We start from the raw sequence: 9,934 nt of genomic DNA on the forward strand, positions 1-9,934 counted from the left end.
AAAAAACGCAGGTTACACCAGCTGTGATAACAGACGATCAAGAGCTCCGATTGACGATCTGAACCATCAAGATGTAGTGCTATATGTTGTGAACCAGCTGTGAAAATTTCAGAACGATCCAACGGTCGGATCTCCGGAAAACTGAAATTTTGTCAAGGCTGTCCAGAAAGTCTGCACTCCAACCCTCTCTCAAAAAACTGCTTCTCTCTCTCTATCACACACTCTCTCAATTTTTTTCTTCACGTCAAAAAACCCCAGAAGAAAACAGCAGCTCCCAAAGACTTCTAGAAGAAGTCAACAAAGCCCAAAACATATGGCCACACATCAATAAGTGATTAGGCTTTCACTTAAAAAAAATATAACAAATGGGCTGGACCCTTAACACCCCTGGCTGCAACCATTATGATGTCTTCGAAGAACTATCAAACCTCAGTTATTTAGGAGAATTTTAGTAGCTCAGTTAGTTGACTACTGAACTTTCACCTTATGAATGAGAGCTTGATTCTCAATTAATATATGCGTTTTATTAAAAAGGCAAATTTCATCTGTTGATGGCAATAAAACTCTCTTTATGCTTGGGCAACAATTTCCAGTTATATATCTTGGAGCCCAGATGAAGAAACATGTGTATTGTGGTTTTATAAGTTTGTGACTATTTTTCAATCACCTTGCGAACGCTGGTTATATTCCAATTAGCATTATTACAAGTGGATATTTGTCAAAAAATCATTATCCAATTTCTTACCTCCATATACTACTTAAAGAAGTTAAGAACTAGGAGCTCCAAGCAGCTAGCTAAAATGAAGAAAAAAAAGAAGATGCTATTCAATTAGAATGACCAAGACAGATAAAAGGGTGCGTCTTTGAAAGAAAACTCCAATCCTGTCAAACAATAGAAATGGAGAAGGAAAAGATGTCATGGAACTAAAAATAAAGAACAGTTTAAGTTTAAGAAAGCAGAAGTCTTTGCACATCCTACCGTACATGTGAGACCAAATTATGGCAAGATCAGTGGAATATGACACCATGGTTATCCAAAAAACTAAGATGTCTAAGAGTCTGGTGTAGCCAACAAGAATGAGCGTCTTAATCATGAAAACTAAAAAGGTTGCCCCAGCTGCTACAAATTCTATTGGGAAAAAAATTGTGAAAGCTGCTACAGAAGACTAAAGTGCTGATTCATTTTTATCAAGGGAAAAAGGAAGGATGTGTCAAATGGCTTACCAGAAAGAGGGAAATACCTCAACTTCATGTTCATACAGAACTGGTTGTTTGAGAGTTCAAGTAATCAACCAACATATTAACTTCATGTTCATACAGAACTGGTTGTTTGAGAGTTCAAGAAATCAACCAACATATCTTCTGCAGAGTTTCTTTTAATCATTTTAATTAGTTAGAAATCAACATGAACTAAACAGAAATTAAAGGTGAACGAAATTTTCACAGCTGAATAGACTCACAGACTAAAAAGAAGTGCACAGTTATTTTCAGAATTGCTCTTTTACTAAACCATTCTCTATAGTACTCATGTTAATAGTTGATGCAACTCATGACCAAGAGTATTCCTGAAACAAGCGGCTAGCACGTTCAAATGTTAAAGCAAGACTACAGAATCTTCTCCAGCAAAAGAATATGATTTATACAATCAAGGAAGTATTCAATCTTGTGCATCAGTTCAAAACTAAAAGAAGAATCAGGAGGCCAACTCGATTTTCAAGGATCAGATCACGGAAAACAGTGACACTTAAATCAACAAAAAGTTCAAAACAACACCACAATGTAGTCTTTTCCTAGTATAGCTGTATAATTTGTCTTTAAAAAGCACATATGCACCATATTTTAAAAGGAAATATAGGCATAAGATAAATCAGAATTTGCAATATATGATACTGATTTACAATTTCAAAGAGTGTCAATATCAAAGGGATTGGCAGCTCTGTAGTACATCATCAACAGAAATAGCAGTTTCAATGTGCTGTCAACTATCTGTTGTGTGTATTGAGAACTTGCACTAATGTACGATCACTAGTTCATAAGAAGCCCTATTTACGAATAACGCAAGGACGCTCACCATACTTTTCTAGAAATACAGCCTAAAAGTTAAAATCATGTCCTTACTCAGCCATGAAGAACACCAATACCTCAACATCCAATGCTCAGCCAATAACTTCTTGCATATTTTTGCATCTAGTCCTGGTAACAGCTCCCATTGCCATAGCCAATTCCTTGGTATTCTTCTTATACCCAATCTTCACCAAAAAAAACCAGCTTGTAAGCGAGATTCCCCTCAAATGACAGACTTAGAAATAAAGGAGCTTTTATCAAGAACCTGAATATGTCATGTGAACTCAGTCCACATTGCTTTAGAAAATCAATTCGAGGATGCAATTTTCTTCTCCTGCTGGCACTAAACATGTTGGGATAAACTAAAACAATTCGAAAGATCTCTTCCTCACTTAAGCCAGCATATGATTTCAAGAACTCTACGTGATCTTTTAAGTGATCAAAATCGGGGCGTGCGCCCCGAGGACCCACCCCCCTCCCCACCGGAGTCCTCGAGGCGCACAAAAAGTCACTCTGACGGGCAAAATAGGTTATGATTTAATTGTTGTTCGATTTTGAAAAGAAATTGAAATAACAAATAAATTGATGATATCTTATAAACTACTTTAAAAGATACTAGCGATAATGAGAAATATCAAGAGAAATATTATATGGAAAAAAAAGGATTGTAGATGTCAATCAAAGTAAAGCTACTATTTTAGATCAATAATTGGTTGCTTCCACTTCTAAGTAAAATTGTGTACTCAATGAATGTTTATACGGGGGACACTAAGAGTTGAAGTTGATGTGTCCCGAGTTGATTCAGAACAAAAATTAATGGACACAATTGATGTTGAAGATACTAAAAGTTCAGGGTAGCACGTTGAAATATAATGCAACTAAAAACTGGACACTGATTGCACACAAAAATTCAACTAGTAGTCTGACCCTTTTTCATGACTAGCCAAAATAATTCTTCATGTAGTGGAAAGGGTGCAACTGAAAATTTTCAAAACAGTAAGAAGAGACAAGATATTGGTAATGCCTCAAAATACCTAATGAAAGCTACTAAAAAAGATGTTAACTTTATGGCTTTAACATTATATCTTTCTAATCCTTAGGAGCTAAGATTATTCAAGAAAATCTAGCTGTCATGCTACTCAAATCAAATCCATCAGTTAATCCACTCATGGTCACATTTAATACCTCGACTCGTAAGATCTCTTGCACATCTTTGGAGTCACTTGGTGAATCTAGACAACTAATAAGGTCAATAGAGAATGACAACAATTTGGTCCAAGAAGAGCAAGTTTCACCACCTGCTACATATAGCAAATTAAGCCCAGAAGCTTTTATATTGTTTGTGCTTAAATGTGTGATTGCAAAAAAGAATGAATCAAGAGGTTTAGCGTCAAATACAATTGATTTGGACGATCATTCTCTTGATGAAGATGAAGATGAAGAAGAGCTGCACATATGCTTTGATAGAATTGCTAGCGAAGGGGATATATCATCTAAACAACAAAGAAGTGGAAACAACAAAAGTGAAAAGAAGACACATGAAAGGTAAAATAGTTGGGACGGTAAAGTGACTTAAAAGTATGTTCCAAGGACGCGACAAGCAACAAAATTTAATAAATCCAAAAAAAGGTATGAATTATCAAGTATTGTTGGATAGGTTTAAAGAAGTCAAGAGAAAAATACTTCAAGTTAATTTTGATGAAAAATTAATCTTTTTTAATTCATGCTTTCGTAAAAGAAAGTTTGAGGCTAATAACTCAATCTTCTTTTTGATTGTCATATTTCAACATTATTTAAGTATCCTCACTTGTAATATCATCAAGGAGTGTACCACAAACTCTGTGTTGATCACAAGATACTTCGTTCTTTTTAACTCTTATTTTCTTCATACTTATTTGTTAGTAAAGATTAAGTACTTTATTTGAATTGGTAATATAAGGCCTAGACTCTTAGTAATACTTATTTCTATTGATGTAATTCTATTTAATATATTTTTAAAAAAATACTCCTCTCACCAACATATAGCATCGTTTCCGGACATCATTATCTTATAGGATTAAAAGATAAAAAAAGCTAGTCAATACTGACTTTATTAAAGATAAAAAAAAAAAGGTAGGTAAAATAAAGTCCACTAAAAGGAAATTATATGATTTTAGTGTGATGTTTCCTTTTAAATTCTGCATTTGCCCCACCAGTTTTGACCATCATTTTTTTTTATTTAATGAAGGTCTAATTTTAATTATTCACATATTAATTATTTAATTTATCCGTTTAATTATTAATTGCATTTATTTTTCTATATTACAATTATTTAATGAATTAAAAGATTAAGATTTATAATAGTCTTTGACCTTATTTGTTTTTATTAAAATTAAGATGTGTATTAAAATTTAAAAATCTTAATATGAATATTAAGATGATGCATTCAGATCTTAATATAAAATAGTTAAGATAATGTATTCTCAACATATGAATGCGTAAAAGTTTCTTTGTTTAAAAAATAATAAGTATACAATTCCAAACAAAATACGAAATTGATTTAATATTATATCAATAAAATATTTTAATAATTTTATATGGTTGGTGCTGGTGAAAGGTAATAACGATGACTATTGTATGTCGATTTAGGATGTTGTTGTTGACTAATCAAGGGAGGTCTCACCTTATAGAAAGGTTTGTCACGCGACACTGCTTTGTCGAAATATTTTATATTTCTAAAACCTGAAAAAAAACAAAATATGACTACTATAAAAATAAATCGTAGTAGATGGATACACAAGTGATCTTGGCCTGTTGGTTGGGCGCGCAAATGGCTTGTGTCTAGGAGAACCTGAGTTTGACCCTCACCAAGCACATTTTTTCATCCTAGTTGAAATTTATTCATTACAGGTATATGGGCACGTGCGTCGCACATTTACTTCATAACGATGAATATGAACTATTAAAAAATCACATAATTTTTAAAAAAATAGTATTTGAGTTACAATAAAAATATGAAAAGTAAAAAGATAAACGTTTTTAGTGTATAAACTTATTAATAAAAGGGCAATGTACGATTTAACTTTTAAAAAAACGTTTCTAGTATATAGTTGACTTGAAGATTTTATTTTTTTTTTGCATTTAGTCCTCCCTTTATTATGATTTTGATATAGAAATTTTATATTTGTTTTAAAAGACAAAATAAAGTAGCAAAAACAAACATGGAGGCACACTACCAGGATATACATTTCAAGAAGATAAAATGTTTGATACTAATTAGTATGAAATTCTCCTTGTCATCAAGTAGAATGCAATTAAGTAATTCAAATTTATATATAAGAAAACTTATTAGAAGGAAATAACTAAAGATTTAAAGTGCAATGTTTGGTACTTAAATTAGGTAACTATATAAATAAAATATTAATATTTCATTAAATAAATCAGATTTTAATTTAGTGGAGAGCCAAAATGACAATATTAATATTCTTACAATTAAAAGTTTGTTAAAATATATTTTATACTTTTTTGTCAAAAAATTAATAGGAGCAAAATATTTGATCAAATGATAAAAGATATAGATTTTATCCACAAACACATGTAAGAATGATTCTTTATAAGTGTTTAAAATTTAAGATGCAAAAATGTAAATATTAATAATTTGAAATTAGAAGATCTTGTAGGCATTAATTGTTTTACATGCCATATACACTATTTTTATGATTGTATTTGTCTCATTTTTCAAAGAAAAAAATACACCTTCAATCAAATATATTCTTTAAAAAATTACAAATACAGAGAAAAAATATCATATATAGGAGCAAGTTTAGCTTAAGGTTACCAACGAAAAATAGAAAAATTCTAAGACAATTTTTTTTATTGATAATGCAAATTGAAACAAAGTTATAGTAATAAACATTCAACTTTTGACCATAAAAAAGAGTTAAAATCTTTGGAAGACAAGTTAATGGAAGTGATATTCAACAAAATAAATGGAGGGGTCCTATCATAGTTCTGATCTCGACAAATAAGTAAGAAAACAAATATATCAAACTTCGATATTCTAGTAATTAAAGTGTTATTCATCCCTATAATCACATTATGCCTTGTAATCTTGACACAAATCCTCCGGCCTTGAAATTTTCTTCACTTGATTAAAGCTTCTCTAGTCTTCCACACACAAAAATTGTATCACATATAAATTTTTTATGAAAATACTATTAAAAGATTTGTATTTATAGGGAAAAAAATATAGCTTTGGAATATGAAGATTCACTCACAAAATTGAAAGGTCAAATGTTACAAAAATTAAAGACAAATATTAATTAAGAACATGAATTAATTTAGAAGATAAATCATATACATGTATCTATTTAAAGGGTAAATAATTTCAAGAAAATAAATTAAATTAGATATTTTAATTAAGAATCATTCAAAAGACTTGCAAAAGTCATTAACATTTTTATTAAAATAATATAATTTAATATTTAAATTAAATAGTTAAATATTTTTATAATATTTTAATTTATAATAAGGATAAAATCGTAATTGAACTTTTAACTTTTTTGGTTCCCTCTTATAATAATACTAGTTTCTGAGCACGTGCTTCACACGTGTGTTTCATGTGAATTTTTATATATACGTTAGAATGACTAAATTTCATTAAAATATATATGTAAAATGTAATGAATAATAAAATGTAACAAATTACAAAATAAGATTAAAGACTTACAGTAATAAAACATTCATAGAAAACTAAATTAAGAAGTCTAATAGAGAGAAAAAAAGGCAAAAAGAAACAGATTTAAGAAAAAATACAACGTAGACATTATTCTTATAAGACTGATGTATATATACAAAATTAGTACATAACTTTTTGAGTTCTTATCAATTCCTTCAACATCTTATCAAAATTCAAGAGTCTTCTTGAATTTATATAGATAGAGTAGAAGGAATATCAAAAGATATCTTAAAGTTTTAGTTTAAATATTTGGAGGTTATGAATATGAAAAGATGAGAGTTATGAACATTAAGAGTATAAAAGTTGAATAAGTAATTAGAAAATAATAATAATAAATAAATGAATAATATATAATAAAAAAAAGAGTTAGCAAACCACTTAGAAAGAAAAACTAAAGTTCTTATCATGTAATTACGCATCAACGAATTTAAATTTGTGAAGCTAGAGTCATTCTTTAATATTAATCAAGAGGACATTATCAATATGCGTCTCCATTTTGAAGATTTTCATCCTTTAAATTATTAAATTTCGTTATTTATCATAAAGGATAATACTTCATCCACATAAATTATATTATTCATGAGAGAGGTTAAGGAAAAAGTTATAAGAAGAGGAAAAGTATAACAATTTAGGTAAAGACTTTTTTTTTTTGAAAAAAAATTATAATTATTATATACATATAGATTATAGATGATAAATATTAATAAATTAGATATTTAATTAGAAATTAATCTTAGGAAGTCTAAAAGTTATTGACATTTAAATTTATACAATCAAATATTTAAATATTTTATAAGAATTTAATTTATAGAAGTGGTAAAATTGTAATTCAACTTTCAACTTTTTTTATTCATTTTGAAAAAAAATTATAATTATTATATTCACATAGATTATAGATGATAAATATTAACAAATTACATATTTAATTAGAAATTAATCTTAGGAAGTCTAAAAGTTATTGACATTTAATTAAATTTATACAATCAAATATTTAAATATTTTATAACAAAGTAATTTATAGAAGGGGTAAAATTGTAATTCAACTTTCAACTTTTTTTATTCATACTTTTAGTATTCATTTTGAAAAAAATTTAGAGAAAAGACATAAAGTCCCACCTAAAGTTATTTCGTATTTGCATAAAGACACTCTAATTTTAAAAGTGTCATATCACCCCATGAAACTATTTAATATCTTTGTAAATTGGTCATTTTGACCCATTTTCTCGTCTGGGTTGTTACCATGAAAATGGGGCGCGTGACCCATCTTCTCACTGTCATAACCAACTACAAAGTGCTACGTGTCTTTATATTTCTTTAATATTAATTATTTAATTAATTTACATCATCTTCCCCATCATCTTCTTCACCCAAATTCCAAATTTCAATTTTTTCTTCATCTTCTTCAACTTAGAAGATCCATTTACTTCATCCATTTTTATCACTTTTTTTCTTGTCTCTTGCTTTTCTTTGTTTCTTTTTCTTCTTTAATTTTATTTTAAAAAAAAAAAAAAAAGTTCATTGATTAGAGAATATTATGAAACTCTATCTTTTTTTTAGTCTTATTACCTTACTTTAGTAACTTGAGAGTTGAATTGATTTTATTTAGTGATGTTTTGGTGAGGAAAATAGTGTTACACGGAAGCATCATGGAGGTTACATTGAAGGTGATTATGGCTGCTACTTTTGAAAGATTTACAAGAAGGAACAAAGGATTTGATTAATGAAAATTTAAGAAGAAAGAGGAAAAAATTAAAATAAAGTTATAAAATAGAAATAATAAAATGAAAATGAAAATGATACTAAAAATTTAAAACTAAAAGAACTTATTACGTGTCAAACAACTATTCGTGCGTGATTTCACCTCTTTTCTTGCAATTGAGGTTGGGCGAAAAATGAGATATTTATAACACTCTTAAATTGTTCAATAGGGAAATAAGACATCCACAAAGTTAAGGTGCCTTTTTGAAAATTCGAGACAACTTCAGTGGTGATTTTATGTCTTTTCTCAAAAAATTATAATTATTATATACATATAGATTATAGATGATAAATATTAATAAATTATATATTTCATTAGAAATTAATCTTAGGAAGTCTAAAAATTATTGACATTTAATTAAATTTATACAATCAAATATTTAAATATTTTATAACAATTTAATTTATAGAAGGGGTAAAATTGTAATTCAACTTTTAACTTTTTTGGTTCCCTCTTATAATGATTTATATTTATAATAATAAAGTGATATGATATATGAATTACTTCTATTTAAACAAAAACATATTTTGCATAAACTATTCAAGTATTATCAAACTCATCATGTATTAATAGAAATTTTGTCAGTTAAATAACACTTAAAAATATAATAACACGAAAACAAAGATTTTTTTTTCATAACAATGCAAAATGATACATAATTACATAAAAATATGGGTTGCAACCAATCCATTTTGATCAACCATACCTTAACTACAAAGTGAAAAAGAAAAACATAAATCATAATCTAACATAAAAAAGATCTAAAGAAATATATAAGTCATATCTTATACTGTTAAGTTTAACATTTGAACTATATTCTACGAAAACTTCTCTTTTAATTTCAAAAATGAGAGCTTTAATTTCTGCATTAATTCTCTTCTGAGATTCTAGTTCTGTAAGCCTCTGAGCTGCCTCCGCTTGCTCAACGGCTGCTCTAGATTTTGCCTTTTGTTTCTATGCAAGTGCTAATGCAGGTTCTTCTGCAAATCTTGCCTCTTCTATTCTTCTGCTTTCCAACGCTGGAATTCTGTCGCCTACAATTGACATCATGTTAAGTCATTGATACAAATCACAAAGGAGCACAATTTCCTACCTTTTGTTGTGCTGTGAGTGCTTCCTTGCATGTTGTACTGTACATTTCCAGTGTTCACTTGAGCTCCAGCTTCAGTCTTCTCATTTCTGCTGCTACGTCATCCTTTAAATGATACGAAAAACTTTTAGAAGCTTAACTGCTTGGAGTATAATTATGTGTAGCAGTTTTGATCTTATCTATAGTTTTCAAAAGCTCAAAATGATATCTTTGATTGCCTATCGTGTCGAGGAAAATGATAGTCTATCAACCTCCATTGAGAGAAATGACCCCCCACCCCCGAGGACCTCTTCACCCCCCCTCC

General features: G+C 28.9%; 2 long non-coding RNA genes across 3 annotated transcripts in view; both read right to left on the reverse strand.

Annotated features, from left to right (window-relative positions):
- Positions 1-3,241, reverse strand: part of LOC114076422 — an 11,162-nt gene extending 7,921 nt beyond the window's left edge. For both annotated transcript variants that reach the window (XR_003577332.1, XR_003577331.1), the window contains exon 1: positions 2,142-3,241. This is a non-coding gene — a long non-coding RNA (uncharacterized LOC114076422). The remainder of the gene's footprint in view (positions 1-2,141) is intronic.
- A 6,300-nt stretch (positions 3,242-9,541) lies between these two features.
- Positions 9,542-9,905, reverse strand: LOC114076362. The gene is made up of 2 exons (XR_003577200.1): positions 9,634-9,905; positions 9,542-9,574 (listed from the first exon to the last, which is right to left on the reverse strand). It is a non-coding gene; the product is annotated as an uncharacterized LOC114076362 (long non-coding RNA).
- Positions 9,906-9,934: the final 29 nt, after the last annotated feature.

Source organism: Solanum pennellii, chromosome 3 (assembly GCF_001406875.1).
Source record: "Solanum pennellii chromosome 3, SPENNV200".
Lineage (NCBI taxonomy): Eukaryota > Viridiplantae > Streptophyta > Magnoliopsida > Solanales > Solanaceae > Solanum > Solanum pennellii.